The sequence below is a fragment of the Nomascus leucogenys genome, chromosome 18, assembly GCF_006542625.1.
Source record: "Nomascus leucogenys isolate Asia chromosome 18, Asia_NLE_v1, whole genome shotgun sequence".
Classification (NCBI taxonomy): domain Eukaryota; kingdom Metazoa; phylum Chordata; class Mammalia; order Primates; family Hylobatidae; genus Nomascus; species Nomascus leucogenys.
Genome location: NC_044398.1, coordinates 17,040,482 through 17,066,598, shown reverse-complemented (window position 1 = coordinate 17,066,598; position 26,117 = coordinate 17,040,482). Strand labels below are relative to the sequence as shown.

General features: G+C 35.2%; 1 protein-coding gene across 1 annotated transcript in view; it reads left to right on the top strand.

The window, feature by feature from the left end:
* The window catches only part of CTNNA3 (catenin alpha 3), a 1,790,392-nt gene that overhangs the window by 487,835 nt on the left and 1,276,440 nt on the right, over positions 1-26,117 (top strand). The window lies entirely within an intron of this gene.

The following is a 26,117-nucleotide window of genomic DNA, read 5'->3' as shown; positions in this document are numbered from 1 at the left end:
CAGGTTAGAATTAAAATTCTAAAAATGTAAAGGCAGCTTTCAGCCTATGTTTTTCCTTCTTTCCGTCCCTCCCTCCCTCCCTCCCTCCCTCCCTCCCTCTCTCCCTCCTTTCTTCCCTTCCTCCTTTCCTTCCTTCCTTTTTTTTTTTTTTTTGGCATGGACTGCATATGAGAATTGTCTTTATCAGCTCAAGTGTACTGTACTAGATGCTTTACATTTTTATATTCTTAACAGTTTTCATTATTCTTTAGTTGTAACTGATTTTTGAGTGGTTGATTTGGTTGGAGACAATGTTTTTCAGTTTACAGATATCTGGATAACTTAAAAGAAATAAACAGTATCCTACATAGGTCTGTGCAAGAGTGGATATGCTAAAAACAGAGATATCAACCAAGGTTAGATTGATTAGAGCATGAAGTCAAAGTCCAAGAAGATATAAAGGAATCATCACAGTGAAAAAGGCTGGATTCAGATATTGAAGCCGGAATATAGGAGCTGATAATTCAACAAGCTGGGAGTTGAGAGAAATAAAAAATAGTGGGGATCTGGTTAAGTTGGCAAAAATGTTTTTTTTTCTCTGATTTGTTTTCTGTGCCTAAATTAAGGACTAAATATTAGACAGGTATTTAAATATGTGAATTGTTTTGGAAATAACTTTATTGTTTCAGCTATTATTTTTCTTAGCTGCTCCGGGTTCCTAGTCTTATTCCTCTACTAAATGTTCCTTAATTCCATGGATGACTGTTAAATAATGATTACAAGTCCTTCTTGACAAGTTAAGTTTGGTGTCATGTAAATCTGGCATAGAATGTCCACTTTGGAGTTTAAGAGGAGCTTGTGCAGTGCTCACTGGGGAAAAGGAGGCATCTGGGTTCCTCTATTGAGGAAACAGACTATTCTCATATATCTGTTCTTTGTGCTCTAATGTACTAATCTCTCTTAATAATCAAAATTATTTGTGAGAATCCTACAGAAATGCAAGCTATGTGACTGCGGAACTAGTAAGAAAAGCTGAAATAGTAAGAAGTAGGCAGCCATTTTTATCTTTTTTAATAAAAGGGAAACCAATCAGATAGAGCCAGAGCACAGGAGGAGAATGAAATAATTTTTGTAAAATAAAAATAAAGTAATGGAGAATATTCCAAAGTGTCAAGACTTATGTCTTGCAGAGAGCAATCAATACAGAGGTGAAATGCAGAGAGCAATACAGAGGTGAAAGTCCCTAAAGGTTACATCCTCTTGGCCAGAGAGCCTAAAGCCTGAGAGCCCTTTGTCATTTGCCTTCTAGCAGAGGCAGTCATGATTTCTAATATCTGTGGGGCAAGTCAGTCATTCACTTTGTGGATTGTTCCAACTGATCCTTTCCCAAGAAGTGAGTTCCTTTACTCCCTAGTGTTTAGGCATTCCTCATATATTAGAAGTTCCTGCTATGGTTTTTTTTTTTTTTTTTTTTGAGACGGAGTCTCGCTCTGCCGCCCAGGCGGGAGTGCAGTGGCGCAATCTCGGCTCACTGCAAGCTCCGCCTCCCGGGTTCACGCCATTCTCCTGCCTCAGCCTCTCCGAGTAGCTGGGACTACAGGCGCCCGCCACCACGCCCGGCTAATTTTTTTGTATATTTAGTAGAGACAGGGTTTCACCGTGGTCTCGATCTCCTGACCTCGTGATCCGCCCGCCTCGGCCTCCCAAAGTACTGGGATTACAAGCGTGAGCCACCGCGCCCGGCCGGTTTTTTAACATTAAACTTTATTCAGAGTTGTTTGTTCCATAAAAATAAAACTAGATCAAATGGTAGAAATGACAGAGATATAGTAAGAATCAAGAATCCTGGCATGAAGTATTAGTTCTAACTTGGATGAAATATAAGGGTCCTGAGCCTAGCATAGTTCCTAGGTGGGAGCTGACAGTAGAGTGAAGAGTGATTGTTGTCTTAGATCATGTACACTAGAACAGACTCGAAAGTAAATTTGAGTACAAAAAAGTTTTGTTGGGACATTCTTTCAGAAAATAAACACATAAGGAGGTGAGAAAGGCAGATTGGCAGAGAAGCCAACTTACAATGGAAATCTTAGCTGTCCTATGGGGAGTGTTGGAGCTGGGATGGCCTCTCAGAATTGTTTCATATTGAAACGGGGGAATGGACCTTTAGAATTCCTGTAACTGTCAATCATGATGGCACATCTTCCTAGGAGCTGTGTAACTTTGGATGAGGCAGGTTCCTGCAATTGAGGACTGTTCCCAGTGAGGAAAAGAGATGTGAGCCATCACAGCTGGTATTTTCAGCTGAAAAGGGAATCCCTTATAAAGGAAATCTGGGTGAAGCACCACATTATTCACTACAACAGTTAATAGCAAAAATCAAAAGGTTATTTTTATAGCCCTTGAGCAATATTATCCTGTGTTAGCAACTATAGTCAGAGTATTTGGCTTCACAGAGAATTTAATTTACTATTGGTAATGTTTAGAAAATTATTAGGAGAAACATGTAATTTGTTATCCAAACCAGGATACTTTTTTTTTTTTCAGATGGGGTCTGGCTCTGTCACCCAGGCTGGAGTGCAGTGACGTAATCTTGGCTCACTGCAACCTCCGCCTCCCGGGTTCAAGTGGTTCTCCTGCCTTAGCCTTTTGAGTAGCTGGGACTACAGGTGTGCGCCACCACAGCTGGCTAATTTTTGTATTTTTTAGTAGAGACAGGGTTTCACCACATTGGCCAAGCTAGTCTTGGACTCCTGACCTCAGATGATCTGCCCGCCTTGGCCTCCCAAAGTGCTGGGATTACAGGCGTGAGCCACCGCAACCGGCCAAAACTGGGTTACTTCTGAGAGACAAAGATTCATAAAATGGTCGACAGACCTTAATTGATCTACAAAAGCCATCTCAAGCAAACTGAGAATTATGGCCACCTAGAAACTATATGACTATATGACTATAGTGTGTATGTTTATGTGTGTATATATATGTATGTATTATACATACGTATATATATAATAAATACAAGAATACATACGATGGATTTTGAGAGAGATTTAACACATTTTACTGACAGATTCTGTATGGGCAATAACAGATAGCTAAACTGTAAAATTTAAATTAAAATGCTATTGGTGTTACTGCAATTTCTAGTTACATAATTCTTCTATAAACATTGTGCTGAGAAGCGGTGGTTTCAAAGTATGAACAATTGCAGTCTTAGTTGTCAAGGAGAATCAGACAAACAAGTACATGAAATGGAACATGATAAAAACTGTAATACTGGTGAATGTAAGTACAATAAGAGCACCAAGTAGTAAGTGGTTAACTCCCCTGGGGTGGATCAGGCTTCAGAGGAGAGAAAGCTCTCAAGCTGGCTTTTGAAGGAGAAGTAGGTACTCATTAGACAGTTGAGGGAGTTGGGAATTCCAGAAAGGGGTAAGAGCCTGTGCAAAGGCACAGTGCAGGAATCACATAGGTTGTTTGCTGTGGGAAATATATGAAGTTCAGTTTGGAGGAAACGTAGAGGGAAGAAAGAAAGGAAGGATATGAGACTAAGTACTGGCTATTAGTTTGCAAATGTGTTTCTTTTAAATATTTATTTGATAAACTCCCAATTTTTTTCCTTCTAAAACAAGCTGAATTTTAATTTTTGCCTATTTTTCTTCAATGTTAATCAGTTATGAGTTCCTCATATCATCTTGGCTGCCTTATATTCATAAATCAATTTCCATTGAAATATATTAATTAATTAATTAATTTTTATTTTTATTTTTTGGCAGGGTCTTGCTCTCTTACCCAGGCTGCTAGAGGGCAGTGATGTGATCACAGGTCACTGCAGCTTTGACCTTCCAGGCTCAAGTCATCCTCCCACTACAGCCTCCTGAGTAGCTGGGACTACAGGTGTGCACTACCAGGCCTGGTCAATTTTTTTTTTTTTTTTTTTTTTTTTGAGACTGAGTTTAACTGTTGTTGCCCAGGCTGGAGTGCAATGGTGTGATCTCGGCTCATTGCAACCTTCACCTCCCAGGTTGAAGCAGTTCTCCTGCCTCAGCCTCCTGAGTAGCTGGGATTACAGGCATACGCCACCACACCCGGCTAATTTTGTATTTTTAGTAGAGACAGGGTTTCTCCATGTTGGTCAGGGTGGTCTCGAACTCCCAACCTCAGGTAATCCACCTGTCTCAGCCTCCCAAAGTGCTGGGATTATAGGCGTGAGCCACTGCGCCTGGCCTAGAAATACCAAAATATTTACTTTGAATATGCTTATATGTCTCACATAAGATTTAGCATGAAGCAATTAAAATGCCTGAAAACCATTTAATGGTACAAAAACCATGACCTTTTGTGGTACTATATACTGGAAAATATGATTTAGTTTATTTTATTAGCCAGCACTATCTTATGGAAATATGCAAAGTACAATAATATGTGAGCCAAATAGATAATTTTAAATTTTCTAGTAGCTACATACATTAAAAGGAACAGGTGAAATTAATTTTAGTTAAGTCAATGTATCATCATTTCAACATGCAATCAATATAAACATCATAATGAGATATCTTACATTCTGTTTTAGTTATAAGTCCTTGAAATTTGATGTGTATTTTACATTTATAGTATAGCTGGGCTAACCATATTTCATGTTCAATAGCGACATGTGCCAGTGGCTGCCATGGTAGACAGCATAGCACTATGAAGAATTGCCTTCTCCATCATAGTGTTTGTGGTTTTTTTAACCTGTTTTTAGATTCAGGGGTACATGTGAAGGTTTATTACATAGGTAAACTTGTGTCATGGGTGTTTGTTGTACAGATTATTTAATCACCCAAGTATTAAGCCTGGTACCCAGTAGTTATCTTTTCTGCTCCTCTCCCTTTTCCCACCCTCCACCCTCAAGAAGATCCCAGTGTTTATTGTTTTCTTCTTTGTGTTTATAAGTTCCTGTCATTTAGCTCCCACTTATAAGTGAGAATAAGTGGTATTTGGTTTTCTGTTTCTGTGTTAGTTTATTAAGGATAATAGCCTCCAGCTCCATCCATGTTCCCACAAAAGACGCGATCTCATTATTTTTTATAGCTGCGTAGTATTCCATGGTGAATATGTGCCTTGTTTTCTTCATCAAATCTGCCATTGATGGGCATTTAGGTTGATTCCATGTTTTTGCTATTGTGAAAAGTGCTGCAATGAACTTTCGTTTGCATGTGTCTTTATGATAGAATGATTTATATTCCTTTGGGTATGTACCCAGTAATGGGATTGCTGGATCAAATGGCAGTTCTGCTTTCAGTTCTTTGAGGAATTACCATACTGCTTTCCACAATGGCTGAATTAACTTACATTCCTACCAACAGTATGTAAGTGCTTCCTTTTCTCTGCAACCTTGCCAGCATCTGTTATTTTTTGACTTTTTAGTAATAGCCATTTTGACTGGTGTGAGATGGTATCTCATTGTGGTTTTGATTTGTGTTTCTCTAATGATCAGTGATATTGGGTTTTCTTTATGTGCTAGTTGGCCACATGTATGTCTTCTTTTGAAAAGTGTGTTCATATCCTTTACCTGCTTTTTAATAGGGTTGTTTTTCTTTTGTCAATTTGTTTAAGTCTCTTATAGATGCTTATAAGTTTCTTATATCAGACCTTTGTCAGATGCATAGTTTGCAAATATTTTCTCCCATCTATAGGTTGTCTGTTTACTCTGTTGATAGTTTCCTTTGCTGTGTGGAAGCTCTTAAGTTTAATCAAATTTTGCTTTTGTTGCGATTGCTTTTGGTGTCTTTGTCCTGACATCTTTGCCCATTCCTATGTCCAGGATGGTATTTCCTAGGTTTTCTTCCAGTGTTTTTATAGTTTTGGATTTTACATTTAAGTCTTTAATTCATCTTGACTTGATTTTTGTATATGGTGTAAGGAAGGGGTCCAGAGTCAATCATCTGCACATAGCTAGCCAATTATCCCAGCAACATTTATTGAATAGGGAGTCTTTTCCCAATTGTTATTTTTTGTCAGCTTTGTCAAAAGATCAGATGGTCATAGATGTGTGGCCTTATTTCTGGGCCTGTCTTCTGTTCCATTAGTCTACGTGTCTTTTTTTGTACCATGCTGTTTTGGTAACTGTGTTCTGTAGTATAGTTTGAAGTTGGGTAATGTGATGCCTCCAGCTTTGTTCTTTTCGCTTAGGATTGCCTTGGCTATTCAGGCTCAATTTGGTTCCAAATGAATTTTAAAATCGTTTTCTCTAGTTCAGTAAAGAATGTCATTGGTAGTTTGATAGGATAGCATTGAATCCGTAAATTGGTTTGGGCAGTATGGCCATTTTAATGATATTGATTCTTCCCATCTACGAACATGGGATATTCTTCCATTTGTTTGTGTCTTCACTGATTTCTTTGAACAGCATTTTGTAATTCTTGTTATAGAGATCTTTCACCTTTCTGGTAAGCTGTGTTCATAAGTATTTTAGTCTTTTTGTGGCAATTGTGAATCAGATTGCCTTTATGATTTTTCTCTCAGTTTGGCTGTTATTGGTGTATAGGAATGCTAGTGATTTTTGTAAGTCAATTTTGTTTACTAAAATTTTGCTTAAGTTGTTTATCAGCTGAAGGAGCTATTGAGCTAAGACTATGGGTATGGGGTTTTCTACGTATAGAATCATGTCATCTGCTAAGAGAGATCGTTTGACTTCCTGTCTTCCTATTTGGATGCCCTTTATTTCTTTCTCTTGCCTGATTGGTTTGGCTTAGACTTCTAATACGATGTTGAATAGAAGTGGCAAGAGAGCATTCTTGTCTTGTGCCAGTTTTCAAGGGGGAATTCTTGCAGCTTTAGCCCTTTCAGTATAATGTTGGCTGTGTGTTTGTCATAGATGGCTCTTATTATTTTGATGTATGTTCCCTCAATGCTTAGTTTATTGGAAGTTTTTAACATGAATGGTTGTTGAATTTTATCAAAAGCCTTTTCTGTGGCTATTGAGATAATAGTGGTTTTTGTCTTTAGTTCTTTTTATGTGATGAGTCATATTTATTGCTTTGTGTATGTTGAACCAACCTTGCATTCTGGGGATGAAGTCTACTTGATCATAGTGGATTATCTTTTTGATGTGCTGCTGGATTTAGTTTGCCAGTGTTTTGTTGAGGGCTTTTGTCTTGATATTTATCAAGGATATAGCTCTGAAGTTTTCTTTTTTTGTTGTGTGTCTGCTAGATTTTGGTATCCAGATGATGCTGGCCTTGTAGAATGAGTTGGGGAAAAGTTCCTCCTCCTGAATTTTAAGGAATAGTCTCTGTAGGAATGGTACCAGCTCTTCTTTGTACATCTGGTATTAATAGAATTTGGCTATATCATGATGTTTTTAATGTCGGATAACCTTTTTTTATTTTGAGATAGAGTCTCACTCTGTTGCCTAGGCTGGAGTGCAGTGACGCCATCTCGGCTCACTGCAACCCCTGGCCCCCAGTTCAAGCAATTCTCCTGCCTCAGCCTCCTGAGTAGCTGGGATTGCAGGTGTGAGCCAGCATGCCCAGCTAATTTTTTTGTATTTTTTAAGTAGAGATGGGGTTTCACCATGTTGGCCAGGGTGGTCTGGAACTCCTGACCTCAGGTGATTTACCTGCCTTGGCCTTCCAAACTGTTGGGATTATAGGCGTGAGCCACTACACTCAGCCAATAACCTCTATATTTTTATAACTTTAAAAATGCTTCTGTTGGGGTAATAAAAGAAAGGAGAGAGAATACTTAGGTCAGGGATACGTAGAGCTACCTCATCATGCTGTCATTCCGAGGGTTATCCAGTAAAATAAGCAAGTGGCATTTTATACTTGTATATCAGAAAGGAATGAAATTTTCTATATGTCATAGATTATATTCTCTAATGGTAGCTACAACAATATTTCACATTTTGAAAATTCTCCTTTGGCATGACTTTGCTTTTCCTCCATCATAAAGATAGAGTTTAATACACTTCTTCTTGAATCTTGACTGGACTTAATAACTTGGTTGACCAACTAAATATGGCAGAAGTAACATTCTAGGACTTCTAAGGCTAGATCATAAAAAGCCTTTTAGCTTTCACCTGATTGTTTTGGAGTGCTCAACTTTGAGACATTTCCCCTCAGAATGCAATTTCTAGGCTGTATGAAGCCCAGCCTACAGAGAGAGATCACAAATAGGTAGGCACTCTGGTTGATAGAGCTGCATTCCTAGCCAAAAGCCCGCGTTAACTGCCAGCACTGTAAATATGGTATCTTGTATGTCCAGCCTATTCAAAATTGTATACGGTTCCCACTGCAGCCAAATTTTGACTGCAGCTGCACCGAGACCTGATATGTCATATCTCAGCTGAGCCCAGTCAAACCTCAGAACCATAAGAAAGAATAAAAAGTTGTTGCCTTTTTTTTTTTTTTTTTTTTTTTTGAGATCGAGTCTCGCTCTGTCACCCAGGCTGGAGTGCAATGGCACCATCTTGGCTCACTGCAACCCCTCCCTCCTGGGTTCAAGTGATTCTCCTTCCTCAGCCTCCTGAGTAGCTGGGACTACAGGCATGTGCCACCATGCCTGGCTAATTTTTGTATTTTTAGTAGAGACAGGGTTTCGCCATGTTGGCCAGGCTGGTCTTGAACTCCTGACCTCAGATGATCCACCTGCCTTGGCCTCCCAGAGTTCTGGGATTACAGGCATGAGCCACTGTGCCTGGCTAGAAGTTGTTGCTTTTTAAACACTAGGTTTTGCAATGGCTTCTTACACAATAATAGATAATCATAATACTATACAATATTTTAGGGAAAGACTTTACTTTGAGAAGAACATAAAGGATCTGAATCACCCTAACAACAAATGTAGGGAATAGCCTAGAAGGTACAGAGGATGAGTTAGACTGTCTCCTTAGCCATAGTGGTCAAGAGTTGTTAGTTACAGCTGTATTAGAAAGAATCCAAAACTGATATTAGTAAGTAGAAAGATGTAGAGAAAATTATTAATGGATTCTATTACAAAGAATAGATTTAGTTAATCCCTGCAAATCCTTCATGTTCTTTAAGTCTTGGGTTAAAAATTAAACCAGTGTATATAAATTAAACCCTTATAACAGAGATCTGAAGTGGGTGAACCTTATCTAATTATAAGGGTGAAGATTCTAGTGTCCAGTGTGAAAAAAACCCAAGAAACCTAGGTAAGTTACACTCTTGCAGAATTCCATTTTAATGAGTTTAGTTGTGTCTGAATGCATTTATGCTGTAATGATATTGGTAATTGCATTTAAGAATGACTTTGAAACTTTTTCAGGTGACCCACAATTGATATTTCTAAAATGTGCGTTATGATCACCTGCCCTCTTTAGCAGTATTAAATTAGAATCATTGAATACCTAGTGATTATATAATTTATGCTGTGGAATAGTCACAGGCAAATGTTTATTTAGCCTCTTGCAGTTTCTAAGTCTCCCTTCCTCCTTGGCAATTTTAAGTGTAGTACTGGGGGCTCGGAAGAAAAGGAATATGCAAAGGAAATACAAAGTTGGCAAGATGGTTAGTATGGCAGTTGGCTTACAACTGGGAAGAGAAAAATAATTTTTGTTTGGTTCATAGCAGAGATATGATAATCACTATTTGTGATAATTATGTTGTCTTTTGTAGAAACAAGCTCTTTCTAATTTGACAACTCCTTTAGAAGTATTGACTGTTCATTTTATTTAGTTTCTGACTTTTATATTAAACTTAACACTTGTAAAAATAAAACTGACTGAATCTACTTGATAACTGCTTTTAATTTTAATTCAGCTGTTTATGCTATATGGGAAAGCCTATCCACCTCTCATTTTCGTCCCAGGAATACCTCTCAAAGACTAGAAACTAAATTTAAAAAAAAAAAACTTAATTTTGAAATAATTATAGATTCAAAGGAAGTAGCAAAGATAGCACAGAAAGGTTCTTTGTACCCTTTGCCCAGTTTCTTATATAGGTTGCGTCATATGTAACTATATAGCAAGATATCAAAACAAGGATATTGACGTATCGACATAAATTATATATATAGTTTTATCACATATATGGGTTTGTGTAATCACCAACACAAAAACGATACAGAAATATTCCATCACTACAAATATCTCCCTTGTGCTACCACTTTCCAATCACACCTGCCCCTCCCTACCCCTCCCACCTGCCCCTGCCCCATGCCTAACCCCCGGCAAATGCAAATCTGTTCTCCATTTCTATAATTTTGTTATTATACAGTGTTTTATAAATGGAATTACACAGTGTAGGAACTTCTGAGATTGGCTTTTTTAAAACTCAGCATAATGCCTTAGAGATCCATCCAAGTTGGATATATTGATAGTTTATTCTTTTTTATTGCTAATTAGTATTCCATGGTAGGATATACCATTGCTTATACATTTGACTATGGTAGGACATTCTGTTTTTTCCAGTTTGGGGCTATTACAAATAATGCTTCTATGAACAATTGGGTACAGATTTTTGTGTGGTCATAAATTTTAATTTCTCGAAGAGAAACACCCACAAGTGTGATTGCTAGTTTATGGTATGTGATGCATAGTTTTTAGGAAACTGCCAAACTATTTTCCAGAGCAATTTTACATTCCCACCAGCAATTTGTCTAGTTATTCAACACTCTGACCAACATTTGATATTTTCACTATTTTTTTTAGATGTTCTAATCAGTGTGTAGTGATATTATGATCTTCATTCTAATAGCCAGTGATGTCAAACATCTTTTCATGTGTTTATTTGCTGTCTGAACATACTCTTCAGTGAAATGACTCATCATGTTTTTTGACTATTTTCTAATAGAATTTTTTGTATAGTAGTTTACTGTTAATTATTAAGAGTTGTAAAGACACAACATACCAGAATCTCTGGGACACATTCAAAGCAGTGTGTAGAGGGAAATTTATAGCACTAAATGCCCACAAGAGAAAGCAGGAAAGATCCAAAATTGACACCCTAACATCACAATTAAAAGAACTAGAAAAGCAAGAGCAAACACATTCAAAAGCTAGCAGAAGGCTAGAAATAACTAAAATCAGAGCAGAACTGAAGGAAATAGAGACACAAAAAACCCTTCAAAAAATTAATGAATCCAGGAGCTGGTTTTTTGAAAAGATCAACAAAATTGATAGACCACTAGCAAGACTAATAAAGAAGAAAAGAGAGAAGAATCAAATAGATGCAATAAAAAATGAAAAAGGGGATAACACCACCGATCCCACAAAAATACAATCTACCATCAGAGAATACTACAAACACCTCTATGCAAATAAACTAGAAAATCTAGAAGAAATGGATAAATTTCTCGACAAATACACCCTCCCAAGACTAAACCAGGAAGAAGTTGAATCTCTGAATAGACCAATAACAGGTTCTGAAATTGTGGCAATAATCAATAGCTTACCAACCAAAAAGAGTCCAGGACCAGATGGATTCACAGCCGAATTCTACCAGTGGTACAAGGAGCAACTGGTACCATTCCTTCTGAAACTATTCCAATCGATAGAAAAAGAGGGAATCCTCCCTAACACATTTTATGAAGCCAGCATCGTCCTGATACCAAAGCCTGACAGAGACATAACCAAAAAAGAGAATTTCAGACCAATATCCTTGATGAACATTGATGCAAAAATCCTCAATAAAATACTGGCAAACCGAATCCAGCAGCACATCAAAAATCTTATCCACCATGATCAACTGGGCTTCATCCCTGGGATGCAAGGCTGGTTCAACATACGCAAATCAATAAATGTAATCCAGCATATAAACAGAACCAAAGACAAAAACCACATGATTATCTCAATAGATGCAGAAAAGGCCTTTGACAAAATTCAACAACGCTTCATGCTAAAAACTCTCAATAAATTAGGTATTGATGGGACGTATCTCAAAATAATAAGAGTTATCTATGACAAATCCACAGCCAATATCATACTGAATGGGCAAAAACTGGAAGCATTCCCTTTGAAAACTGGCACAAGACAGGGATGCCCTCTCTCACCACTCCTATTCAACATAGTGCTGGAAGTTCTGGCCAGAGTAATCAGGCAGGAGAAGGAAATGAAGGGTATTCAATTAGGAGAAGAGGAAGTCAAATTGTCCCTGTTTGCAGATGACATGATTGTATATCTAGAAAACCCCGTCGTCTCAGCCCAAAATCTCCTTAAACTGATAAGCAACTTCAGCAAAGTCTCAGGATACAAAATCAATGTACAAAAATCACAAGCATTCTTGTACACCAATCACAGACAAACAGAGAGCCAAATCATGAGTGAACTCCCATTCACAATTGCTTCAAAGAGAATAAAATACCTAGGAATCCAACTTACAAGGGATGTGAAGGACCTCTTCAAGGAGAAATACAAATCACTGCTTAATGAAATAAAAGAGGATACAAACAAATGGAAGAACATTCCATGCTCATGGGTTGGAAGAATCAATATCATGAAAGTGGCCATACTGCCCAAGGTAATTTATAGATTTAATGCCATCCCCATCAAGCTACCAGTGACTTTCTTCACAGAATTGGAAAAAACTACTTTAAAGTTCATGTGGAACCAAAAAAGAGCCCTCATCGCCAAGTCAATCCTAAGCCAAAAGAACAAAGCTGGAGGCATCACGCTACCTGACTTCAAACTATACTACAAGACTACAGTAACCAAAACAGCATGGTACTGGTACCACAACAGAGACATAGATCAATGGAACAGAACAGAGCCATCAGAAATGATGCCGCATATCTACAACTATCTGATCTTTGACAAACCTGACAAAAACAAGAAATGGGGAAAGGATTCCCTATTTAATAAATGGTGCTGGGAAAACTGGATAGCCATATGTAGAAAGCTGAAACTGGATCCCTTCCTTACACCTTATACAAAAATTAATTCAAGATGGATTAAAGACTTAAATGTTAGACCTAAAACCATTAAAATCCTACAAGAAAACCTAGGCAATACCATTCAGGACATAGGCGTGGGCAAGGACTTCATGTCTAAAACCATGTCTAAAACCAAAAGCAATGGCAACAAAAGCCAAAATTGACAAATGGGGTCTAATTAAACCCAAGAGCTTCTGCACAGCAAAAGAAACTACCATCAGAGTGAACAGGCAACCTACAGAATGGGAGAAAATTTTTGCAACCTACTCATCTGACAAAGGGCTAATATCCAGAATCTACAATGAACTCCAACAAATTTACAAGAAAAAAACAAACAACCCCATCAAAAAGTGGGCAAAGGACATGAACAGACACTTCTCAAAAGAAGACATTTATGCAGCCAAAAAACACATGAAAAAATGCTCATCATCACTGGCCATCGGAGAAATGCAAATCAAAACCACAGTGAGATACCATCTCACACCAGTTAGAATGGCCATCATTAAAAAGTCAGGAAACAACAGGTGCTGGAGAGGATGTGGAGAAATAGGAACACTTTTACACTGTTGGTGGGACTGTAAACTAGTTCAACTATTGTGGAAGTCAGTGTGGCGATTCCTCAGGGATCTAGAACTAGAAATCCCATTTGACCCAGCCATCCCATTACTGGGTATATACCCAAAGGACTATAAATCATGCTGCTATAAAGACACATGCACACGTATGTTTATTGCAGCACTGTTCACAATAGCAAAGACTTGGAACCAAGCCACGTGTCCAACAACGATAGTCTGGATTAAGAAAATGTGGCACATATACACCATGGAATACTATGCAGCCATAAAAAATGATGAGTTCATGTCCTTTGAGGGACATAGATGAAACTGGAAACCATCATTCTCAGTAAACTATCGCAAGGACAAAAAACCAAACACTGCATGTTCTCACTCATAGGTGGGAATTGAACAATGAGAACGCATGGACACAGGAAGGGGAACATCACACTCAGGGGACTGTTGTGGGTGGGGGGTGCGGGGAGGGACAGCATTAGGAGATATACCTAATGCTAAATGATGAGTTAATGGGTGCAGCAAAACAGCATGGCACATGGATACATATGTAACAAACCTGCACATTGTGCACATGTACCCTAAAACCTAAAGTATAATAATAATTAAAAAAGGAGTTGTTTATATATTCTATATATGAGACCTTTTCAGATATTAGTTTTGTAAATATTTTGTTGCTTTTTGTAGCTAATGAAGTAAGCTTTTTCTATTTTTTCTTTTATGTGTCATGCTTTTTGTGTCTAAGAATGGTTCACCAAGTTCTAGGTCCAATATTTCTTTTCTGCTTTTTTCTAAAAGTTTAATATTTTACATTCGATTTTGTATTTATGATCCATTCTGAGTTAACTTTTTATGAAGTGTGAGACTTTTCTCAAAAGTTCCTACTTTTTTCCTATTGATATCCAGTTGCTCTAGCACTATTTGTTCCTCCCTTGGATTACTTCTGCATATTTGTGAAAAATCAATTTGCTGTACTTGTGTATGGCTATTTCTAGTTTCATGATTCTATTTTATTGAGCTGTTTGTTTATTCCTTGGCCAATATCACAAAGCATTGACTACTGTAGCTATATAATAAGTCTTGAAATCATTAGAGTTATTCCTATTAATCTCCTATTTCAAAGTTGTTTTCAGCTATCCTAGCTACTTTTTCATTCCATGTGTATTTTAAAATAATTTTTAATGTCTAAAATTTTTTTTCTTAGATTTTATAAGAATTACAAAAACCTGTATATCAATTTAGGAGAATTGACATATTTACTGTGTCGAGTCTTCCAGTTCATGAACACAGGATGTCTCTCCATTCAATTAGATCTTTGATTTCTCTCATCAGCATTTTGCAGTTTTCAGTATAGAAATTGTATACATGTTTTGTTAGACTTATACCTAATTGTTTCATTTTTCAGGTATTATAAATGTTATATTTTAATTTTAATTTTCACCTGTTATTGCTAGTATATACAAGTAATATCAATTATTGTATGTTTATATCTTGTAACCCTCCTGAAATCACTTAGTAGTTCAGGAATTGTTATTATTGTTGTTTTGGTGGATTCCTTGGGATTTTCTACATAGAAAATTATGTCATGTATACATAGTAGGAATAGTTTTATTTCTTCCTTTTAAATCTGTATGCCTTTTATTTAATTTTCATACCTTACTGCGCCAGTTAGAACTTCCAGAAATATGGTGCATAAGTGTGGTGAGAGCTGATATCCTCACTTTGTTGCCAGTTTTAAGGGGAAAGCATTCAGTCTTTTGCCATTGAATACGATGTTAGCTTTAGATCTCTTTTTGATAGATTTTTGAAAATCAAGATATAGAAGTTCTTCTCTGTTTCTAGATTTTGGAGAGTTTGTGTGATAAATGGGTGTTGAATTTTGTCAGATAAATGCCTTTTCTGCATCAATTTACATAATCATATGATTTTTCTTGTTTAATTTGTTAATATGGTAGATTACATTGATTTTCAAATATCAAACTAGCCTTGCATCCCTGGAATAAATCTTACTTGGTCATGGTATACAATTCATTTTACATATGGATGAATTCTATTTGTTAGTATTTTATCAGAAATATTTTCATCTCTATTAATGAAGAGTATTAATATGCATTTTTCTTATATTATTGTTGTTTTTGGTATCATGGTAGTAATAAAATGGATTGGAAAGTGCTCCCTCTTTTTCTATCTTCTGGAAAGGTTGTGTAGAACAGGTGTTATTTATATTTAAGTATTTGGCAGTGTTCTCCAGGAAAACTATCTGGGGATGGAGATTTCTTTTCCAGGAGTTTTTAAATTACAAATTCCCCTTCCTTCATAATTATAGAACTATTTATATTATCTGTTGCATATTGAGTTAGTTGTATGATAGTGTTTGCTTTTGAAGGAATTGGTTTATTTCATCTAACTTGTCAAACTTATGTGTTAAAGTTGTTTGTATAATCCCTTATTGTGCTTTGATGCCTGTAGGATATTTCCTTGTTTCATTCCTGGTCTTAAAAATTTCTATCTTCTCTTTCTTTTTTTTGTTAGTTTTTCTGGAATTTTAACATTTTATCTTGATAGTTTCAAAGCACAGCTTTTTTATTTCATTGAATTTCTTGATTTTCATTTTCAATTTTATTTGTGCTCTTATCTTTATTATTTTCTTCTTTCTGCTTACTTTGGGTGTATTTTATGCTTTCTTTCTAGATTTTTGAGATAGAAGATTAGATTACTGATTTGAGATGTTTTCTGTTTCTCTGCCTCTTGTTTTAAAAACTCAAGCCCAATGAGAGCTGGAATGTTTTCTCTTTTGCAGATTTTCCTGTTGTCTTTCAATAAGCAATTTTCTATTTTGATTTGATTGTGTACAGAGAAAACACTCTTTGTGACTTAATTTTTTTTACATATATTGAGGCTTATTTTATGGCCCAGGATATGGTCTATCTTAATATAGTTTAATGGGCACTTAAAAATAATACGTATTCCCTTATTGTCCTTTGCTGCCTGTAGGATATTTCCTTGTCTCATTCCTGGTCTTGGGAAATTGTTGAAAAATTTAAAACAAATTTGAAAACTTGAAAAACTTAAAAATAATGTTGTTAGGTAAGGTGTTCTATAAAATGTTGACTAGAATCTGTGGGTTGATGGTATTGTTGAATTTTTCTGCATCCTAGCTGATTTTCTGTCTAGTCGTTCTTATAATTGTTGATAGAAAGATGTTGAAGTCTGTAACTATAATTGTGAATTTGTCCACTCTTCTGTTCAGCTTTGTCAGTTTTTGCTTCATCTATATTTATAGCTCTGTCGTTAAGTACATGCACATTTAGGCTAGCTATGTCTTCTTGAAGGATTGACTCTTAATATTATGTAATGTCTCCCTCTCTCCTGAGTAATTTTCTTTACTTTGCAGTCTTCTTTACTGGATATTAATAAAGCTAATTTCTTTTGATTAATGTTTGCATGGTTTATCTTTTTCCATCCTTTTACTTTTAATATACCTGTATCATGATGTGTGAAGTAAGTTTCTTAAGGATAGCATGTAGTTGAGTTAGGTCTTTAATCTGTTCTGCTAACCTCTGTCTTTTAATTGGTGTATTTAGACCATGTATATTTTAAGTAATTATTGATGTGGTAAGGATTATGTCTAATCTATCTACCTATCTATCATCTAATTTGTTTTCTGTTTGTTCTCTCTGTTTTTAATTTATTTTTCCTGACTTTTTGGCAGTTACTTGAATATACTTTAGATTATTTTTTGATGTGTCTATAGAATTTTTGAGTATATATCTTTATATAGCTATTTTAGTAGTTTATCAAGGTATGACATTATATACACATAATTATCATAATTTAATAAAGTTAGCATTTTACCAGTTTGAGGAAAATGTAGAACCCTTTATTTAATTTTATCTCACTCATTTATTATATAAATGTATTAAATATTTGTTTTATATATATTGAGAAACACCTAAGACTGTTTTAATTTTTGCTTGTAGTATCAAACATAATTTAGAAAACTCAAGAAAGAAATGTATTTTTACCCATATTTTTACTTTTTTGTTATTTCTTCTCTCTTGATCTTCAGAGATTACTACTTTTATTTATTTTAATTTGTTTATTGTGACAAAAACACTCAATAAGAGAACTAAAATCTTAAATTTTTAAGTGAACAATATATCAAATGAAAACTAGAGGCACAATGTTGGACAACATATCTCTATAACTTAATTGTTTTGCATATCTTAAACTTTATACCTGTTGAATGGCAACTTTCCATTTCCCCCTCTCCCATCCCTTGGCACCCACCATTCTACTCTCTGCTTCTTTGTGTTTGACTATTTCATATGCCTCATATAAGTGGTATGAGGCAGTATTTGTTCTTCTATGACTAGCTTATTTCACTTAGCATAATGTTCTCAAGTATTCATTCATGTTGTCACAGTGCCAGATTTCCTTCTTTTTCAATAAAGAATAATATTTCATTGTATGAGTATACCACATATTTTTTATCCATTCACCTGGTGATGAACATTTAGGTTGTTTAAACATCTTGGATATTGTAAATAATGATGCCATGAGGCCGAGCACAGTGGCTCACACCTGCAACCCCAGCAGTTTGAGGGGCCGAGGTAGGCAGATCTCTTGAGCCCAGGAGTTTAAGATCATCCTGGAGAATATGGCAAAATCCTGTTTCTACAAAAAATATAAAAATTAACTGGGTGTGGTGGTACACCCCTGTGGTCCCAGCTACTAGGGAGGATGAGGTGGGAAGATTGTTTGAGCCCAAGTGGTTGAGGCTGCAGTGAGCCATGATTGCATCACTGCACTCCAGCCTAGGGGGCAGAGCAAGATCCTGTCTCAAAAAAAAAAAAAAAAAAAAAAAAAAGATGTGATGAATGTGAGAGTGCATATATCTCTTCCAGCTACTTTTTATTTTCTTCATGTATAAACCCAAACGTGAGATTGCTGGATCATATAGTATTTTTATTTTTAATTTTTTGAGGAAATGCCATGCTGCTTTCCATTGCTGTGACATCATTTTATATTCATATCAACAGTGTACAAGCATTCCTTTTCCTTCACATCCTCCCCAATATTTGTGATTTTTTTTGTTTGTTTATTGATAATAGCTTTCCTAACAGATGTGAGGTAATATCTCCTGGTTTTGATTTGCATTTTCCTGATGACTAGTGATGTTGCACATTTTTTCATATACTACTGAGCATCTGTATGTTTTCTTTTGAGAAATGTCTATTCATGTCCTTTGCTCATTTTTTAAATTGGGTTATTTGTTTTCTTGCTGTTGAGCTACTTGAATTACTGATCTGTTTTAGATATTAACCCCTTATCGGATAGATGTATGATTTGGAAATGTTTCCTTCCATTCTATAGGTTGTGTCTTCTCTCTCTTGATTTTTGCCTTTGATGTGCAGAAACTTTTTAGATTAATATAATCCTTCTTTTCTATTTTTGCTTTTGTTGCTCATGCTTTTGGAGTCATATCCAAGAAATTATTGCCAATCCAATGTCATGAAGTTTTTCCCCTAATTTTTTCTAAGAATTTTACAGTTTCAGGTCTTATGTTTAAGTATTTAATCCATTTTGAGATGATTTTTGTATATGTTGTAAGGTAAAGGTCCAACTTAATTCTTTTGCATATGGATATTCGGTTTTCCCAGCATCATTTGTTGAAGGAACCACCTTTTCCCAATTCTGTATTCTTGACACCCTTATTGAAGATTAGTTGACTTTATACATGTAGGTTTTTAAAACATATTTAATTTTATTTTTAATTGGTAAATAACATGTGGATTCATTTATGGGCTCTCTATTCTGTTCCATTGGTCTGTATGTCTGTCATTATGTTAGTACCATACTGTCTTAATTAGTGTAGCTTTGTAATATTTTTTGAAATCCAGAAGTATGATTCCTTTAGCTTTGTTCTTTGTCAAGATTGTTTTGGCTACTTGGGGTCTTTGTGGTTCTGTACAAATTTTAGCATTTTTTTTCTATTTCTGTAAAAAGTGCCACTTAAATTTTGATGGGGATTGTGTTGAATCTGTAAATCACTTTTGGTAGTAAGGACATTTTTTTTTTTTAAGACTAGTCAAGTGTAGTAGTCAGAGGGGAAAGAATAGAACAGGAGTTTGATCTGTAACTGAGCAAATGAGATAGCTTACTACCTTTGGACCAGTCAGGTATAGACATTTTAACATTATTAAGACTTCTAATGGATGAATATGGAATGTCCTTGTATATATTTGTGTTTTCTTTAAACTTGATATACACGTGCACATGAATTAAATTGGGTCAATATTTTAATTATAATGTTTTATAATTTTCAGTGTACAAGTCTTTCATCTCATTAAGTTTATTGTAGTTATTTTCTTTGTTTTCATGCTATTGCAAATGAATTGTTTTCTTAATTGTCTTTTCAGATAGTTCTGTGGTTTAAATATTTTTGTCTTCTCCAAAATTCTTGTTGATTTTTAATTCCCAATGTAAAGGTATTATGAGTGGGACATTCAGGAGGTGATTAACTCACGAGGGTGGAGTTCCCATGAATGGTATTGGGTATCTTTATAAAATGGCCGGATGAAGGCAATTTGTCTTTCTTGTTCTTCTGTCTTCTGCCATGTAAAGATACACCATTTCTCTCCTCTTACAGCCCTCACCAGACAACCAAACTTGCTGACACCTCCGTCTTTGACTTCACAGCCTTCAGAACTATGAAAAATAAATTTCTGTTATTCATGAGTTACCCAGTCTAAAATATTCTGTTATAGCAGCACAAATGGATTAAGACAGCTTGTTGTTAATATATAGGAATGCAACTGATCTTTGCATGCTGATTTTGTACTCTGCAACTTTACTGATATGTTTTGTTGGTTCTAACATTGGTGTGTTTGTGTGTGTGTGTGTGTTTGCATGTGTGTAGTGTTTATAATTTCCTTCATGTAAGATAATGTCATCTTCAGAGACAATTTAACTTCTTCCTTTTAAATTTGGATGCTGCATATTTCTTTTTCTTGCCTAATTGCTCTAACTGGGACTTATAGTACTATGTTTTACAGAAGTCAAAAATTGTACTAAGAGAGAAAGGAGGACATTATATAATGATAAAAGGGCTGATTCATTGGGAAGATACAGCAATTATAAATATATGTACCCAACATCAGAGCACCTAAGTATGTAAAGCAAATATTAACAGAACTGAAGGAAAAGCTAGATAGCAATATAATATAATAGTGGGATGTTTTACTATCCTACTTTCAGTATGAGTAGAACATACAGACAAAATATTAATAAGGAAGCAGCAGACTTGAGCAATACTTTAGACTTAATGCAACTAAAAAACATGGACAGAACATTCCATCAAAAACAACAGAATATACATTCTTCTCAAATGCACACAGAGTATCATCCAGGATAGACTACACGTTAGGTTACAAAACAAGTATCAACAAATTTAAGGACATTGAAATCTTACCAAGTATTTTTTTTTCTGACGACAGTTGAATGAAACTAAATATTAAATATTAATAGCAGAAGAAAAACTGGAAAATTCACAAATACGTTGAAATTAAACAATATACTCTTGAATAAACAAGTTAAAGAATAAATATAAAGCAATTGAAAATATTTTGAGACTAATGAAAATGAAAACAAAGCACACCAAAACTCATGTAATGCAGCAAAACCAGTAGTAAGAGGGAAGTTTACATGACTGTTTACATTCAAAAAGAAGAAAGATTTTAAGTAAACAATCTAACTTTGCATCTCAAAGAGTTAGAAAAAGAAGAACTAATTAAGCCCAAAGTTCGTAGAAGGAAAGAAATGGTAAAGATTAGAGCAAAAATAAATACAAGAGAACATAGAAAAATAATAGAAAAAAATCATTGAAATCAAGAGATGGTTTTTTGGAAAAGATACAAAATTGGCAAACCACTAGCAAAAATAAGAGAAAAAAAGACCAATAAAATTATAAATGACAGAGGAGACATGACAGCTGATACAACAGAAATAGAAAGGATCTTAAAAGACTACTGTGAACAATTATACACTAACAAATTGGATAACCTAGAAGAAATGGCTGAATGTCTAGAAACATACAACTTACCAAGAATGAATCGTGAACAAATAAAAAATCTGAACATATATGTAACCAGTATAGAGATTGAATCAGTAATCAAAAACTTCCCAACAAAGAAAAGCCCAAGATCAGATAGCTTCACTGGTGAATTCTACTAGATACTTAAAGAAGAATTAATACCAATCCTTCTCAAGCTCTTCTAAAAATTGAAGAGAAGGGAACACTTCTGAACACAATAACAAATGACCTAGGGATGACAAACTTTGGAAGGCAGCTATGCTAACCATTATACCACCAATGCAGGATGCCAAACTTAGTAAGTTTTACTTTATGCTAGAAAAACTTAGAAAAAAAGTATTGATAAAGAAGATGGAAGCCAATCATGGATAAAACAATTATAACACAATCTGTATTTTCATCTGTAAAATGAATAAACAACATATCCCAATCTACATAATAAGATTATTTGGTAACTAAAAGAAGAATGAATGTAAAAAAACACGCACACATATATAAATACAAACACATATACATAGTATATACATGTATATTTTAAATAATACATTAATGAAATATTACTTATATCTTGGTAATTATTAATGATAACTAACATTTCTTTGGCCTGTACTAGATAATTTACTTATTGTCATGTAATCATTACAACAATTCTCTAAGTAGCTAGTTAAAACGCTAACTTTAGAGGTAAAAGAATTAACAACCACTTAGTAGTTGAATTAATGATGGCACCAAGGCAGCCTGACTCTAGAGCTTCTGCTCTTTACCTGTTTTCCTTAGTATCCAGTTAATTCATTCATTTGATAAATATTTATTGAGCTTCTGTTATGCACCTGCCATTGTAAAAGGTGTGGAGGATAGATTAATGAACTAAAGAGACATGCTTCTTGTTCCTGGGAAGCCAACAGCCTACTGGTAACATAGACATAAATAATAGTCCTCTAAATTAATATAATTACAAATGGAGTAGAAAGGAAAGAAATATACACGGTGCTAAAAAAGAGAAACAATTTGAATTTAAAGGGAAAGAGGTGATGTAGAAAACCTCTCTATGTTAGAGGCCAAAAGGATAAGGTAGATGTTAACTAGGAGAAGTAGGAAGTGAAGATGAAAAAACACATTCCAGAAAGATAACAGTTTATACAGACATCCTCCTGGGGAAAAGAGCTCAGTGCCCGTGAATTCTAGAAAGAACTGAGTGGCTTCAATTCAGAGATTGAGGGGGCATATAGTGTTAGATGAGACTGGGAGGCAGGTAGGCAAGGTAGGGGTCATGCTGGGCCATACAGCTCATATGAACATTTTGGGATATTAAACTGAGTGCAGTGGCTGTAGGATTGGAGGAAGAATGAAAGGGGGACCTCTGCAAAAGCTGTGTAGTGGGTCTGTATAATGAAAAAGTAGGATTAATGACTTCTATGGTTGTCCATTTGAGCTAAAAAATTCATAAGTGTTTTATTCTAATCTTCAAGCATCCAAGCGTTTTTCCTTTTCTCACAATATATTGATTTAATCTTTGTAGTGCTAGTAACTCAAAGGCAAAGCTCTTATTGGATTTGTAATTCAATGAGAAATACAGCCCTCACATAGGTGTCTGACTTAATGACTCCTGCTGAGGTTGAATTGTGAGATGTTATTCATCTCCTCTCTGAAATGTGAATTCTAATTTAGCGGAATTTGTTGTCCTTAGGGAGTTGGTAATATCACCTTTGGTATGACTTAAAAAAAAAAGCCCATTAACGATATATTTTAAGATGAAAAGCAGTAGAATGCAGGTTATTCATATATTTATTTTCAGCTTGATAGTTGAAATTACATGCTAACATTTTACTCTTAACATAAAAGTATAAAACATTTCTAAATTAACTTATAATACCTATAGGTTTGTTTAAAGTTTAAATAAAATATTGAAATGTCTTTATATTTTAAAATACTTATACATTGGATGTAGTTTGTAAAACAAAGTTTTTTTTAATTGAGAATTCTGTTTAAGTTTGGCTGCTGTTTAACAAATGATTATATTTTATAAGAAATTACCTTTCTCCCTTAAAGGTGGTTGACAAAATAAAATGGCTGGCAAATATCATCACTTTTTGTTCCTTGAATACTTTTACATTGCATTTTCCTTCTTATCTCTGATAAGAAACTCTAAAATCCATAATTTTTAAATAGTGTACCTATGAAAAAAAGGAACATTTTGAAAGTGAGAAAATATTCCATACTTAATGTCATAAAATACAAAGCAACTTCATTTTGAGTAACAGCTTAATTAGTTCAATAAAGAATATTGTGTTTTGCTAGCAAATTAAGGTAAAACATACTTTACTCCACCACCTCTTGAAGTCAGGAGTAAAATAAAATATAGAAATCTACTCTAAATTCATACTAATAATTCTGGTGTTTTGAATTTGACAAAGTGGAGGTTAGAAAGATCGCTGCGGTCAGAGAACTTCGAATTTAAATTCTAACTCTGATATCTTCTCTATGCCCTGGGGCAAATTTCACAACCTTTCTGAATTTCCAGTTTCTTATCTGAAAAAAGGAATAATATAATTACCTGGTCAGATTGTTTTGATGATGACATGAGATAAAGTATATAAAATTGTAATTTTCAATCCTGGCTGCATATTATTATCACGTGAGAGGCTTAAAAATTTCTCAAGTGAAGGCCCCACCTTTGACCAATTAAATCTGAATCTCTGGAGGATACACTCATGAATCAAAATGTTTTGTAAAAAGATTCCTGGCCAGGCACAGTGGCTCACGCCTGTAATCCCAGCACTTTGGGAGGTCAAAGTGGGTGGATCACCTGAGATCTGGAGTTCGAGACAACCTGGCCAACATGGTGAAACCCTGTCTCTACTAAAAACGCAAAAATTAGCCAGGTGTGGTGGTGGGCACCTGTAATCCCAGCTACTCGGGAGGCTGAGGCAGGAGAATCGCTTGAACCTGGGAGGCAGAGGTTGCAGTGAGCTGATATCACACCACTACACTCCATCCTGGGCAGCAGAGCAAGACTCTGTCTCAAAAGGAAAAAAAAAAGGATTCCTGGGTGATTTTAGTATGTAGCGTGAATCGAAAATTGGTAATATAAAAGCATCAGCACAGTGCCTCACCTATGGTAGGCATGTAATAAATGTTAGTTTCATTCTCTTCCTCATATAAGTTAGTTCTCTTCAATTTATATAAAACTTAGATTCCTTCTGGAAAGACAGCTATAAGCTATATAGAAGGTTTACTGAAAGATAGGACAAAGTATAATCATTCTCTTTGGCAAAGTATAACAAGTAGAAGCTATTTTGTGGGTAATTATAAATAGTCCCTTTCTTTATAGTTAGCTGTTGAAGTTTAATTTAGCTTATCCTATATCAACAGAGATTTAATTAAAAATGTGTAATTATAATACTGGGAGGCATTGATAAATATGGCCATTTATTATTCATTTGAAAATGCTTAAGTTTTATGATAAGCTTTAGAATTCTTTGTCATTTCTTAAGTCACCATCTTTATATGCATTTTATCTAATTGCATTATGAAATAAATCCACATTTATAGATTACTAATTATGACACTAAACATAATGTATGCTTTTCCCAATTTATTGATTTCTATCAATGGTGTTATCTTTCTCCCAGTGTAACAGGCACATAATTTTCAGTTCAACTTTGATTCATCTTCTCATATTTCTTAAATACAAAAAAGTACCTGATTTGGCAGTTTCTTCTTATTCTGTATGTAGTTCAATATTTTTCAAACTTGATGATATGAAGACCTGATCTTTCAGTGAGGTGTGACTGGGAGCCATTAGACAAGAGAGGTAGATGATGAGGCTGAAGGGAAGTCCCAAGTTCACTCCCTGCCTCCACTTCAAACAGCAACTCTACTCTCTTAGTCATATGTTAGAGTTTGGTGTACAATTTCATTTTTCAAAAGGTTCCTCTGCTTAAAAGAAAGCTTGACAAACACTGATTTAGATTATAAACTCTTACAATATGGAGCTAAATTAAAGACTACATCAAGGAAAACAACAATTGTCAACTAGTGGCTTCAGACTTTCTCTTGGGGAGGGCAGAATAGGGGGAAACTGGAGAAGAAAGGAACAACAGAAAGGGGATGACATGCTGTGTCATCCCCTGGGGGAATGGCTGGAATGGCCTATAAGAACAAGAGTTTTTAATGGATAATCTTAAGTTTGCATTCTGTGATGTCTATTTCCTTCCTCAAAACTTCAAACACCAAGTTTTATTTTCTGTGAGTCATGGAAAAGAGCTGACTTGTACATATGGATGCTGCTCTGCAGAATGCTGTGATACTCCGTAAACTGAGCTGCTTTGATAGAAGCCACAGCTTAGCTCCCTGAGCATTATATAAGTCATGGAAAGGGAATTTGAAGGACTTATTTTCCAGGGTGAAAAGGGACACACAATATTACTGATTATTCTGAGGTCATATGAGGAAGATGAAGCTTGTTTTGTTCCTGATTATCTGACTTGATGTCTTGTTTTTTTGTTTATAAACCTAATTAAAGTGATTGGGCACTTTTCCATTTTTCCATATGATACTTGGTGTCATGTTATTGTTAACTCTTTCTCTTGCTTTTTGAA